We start from the raw sequence: 648 nt of genomic DNA on the forward strand, positions 1-648 counted from the left end.
GAGTTTTTCTGGCTCCCTGGTTTCCTTCTGAAGGAAACACCTCTTGCACAGCTGTTTCAATCCCTGGTTCCAGTGCCTTTAGCATTTTATTTTTCAGCTTTTCACTTTATGTAATTAGTGTATGTGTATGTGTATGTTGCGAACACTTAAGATCTACTCTTATAACAAATTTCTCTCTTTTTTTTTTTAGGGTGAGGCAACCCTTGGTTGGAACCCTTGCAAGGAACTTGTCATCTTATAATCCCTTATTTCTTTTTATTTTTACGCCTACAGCACCTGGTCTTCCTAGGTGGTCTCTCATCCAAGTACTAACCAGGCCCAACCCTGCTTAGCTTCCGAGATCAGACGAGATCAGGCTTGTTCAGGGTAGCATGGCCATAGACACAAATTTCAAGTATACAATGCAGAACACTTTAACTAAATCACAGTGTTGTACATTAGATATCAGAATTTCACTTTATAACTGAAACTTTGTATCCTTTTACCAATATCTCCCTATTTCTCTCCAAAATATCCACTCCTGGAAACCACCATTTTATTCTCTGGTTCTGTAAATTAGACTTTTTAAGATTCCACATATAAGTGAGATCATCCAGTATTTGTCTTTCTCTGTCTGACTTATTTCATTTAGCATAATGTCTTCCAGGT

The 648-nt window shown here is 37.8% G+C and overlaps 1 pseudogene; it reads right to left on the reverse strand.

Moving 5' to 3' along the window:
• Positions 1–264: 264 nt before the first annotated feature.
• Positions 265–383, reverse strand: LOC111744725 (annotated as a pseudogene).
• Between the last annotated feature and the right edge of the window lie 265 nt (positions 384–648).

This window comes from Pteropus vampyrus, unplaced genomic scaffold (genome assembly GCF_000151845.1).
Source record: "Pteropus vampyrus isolate Shadow unplaced genomic scaffold, Pvam_2.0 Scaffold139, whole genome shotgun sequence".
In the NCBI taxonomy this organism is placed as follows: domain Eukaryota; kingdom Metazoa; phylum Chordata; class Mammalia; order Chiroptera; family Pteropodidae; genus Pteropus; species Pteropus vampyrus.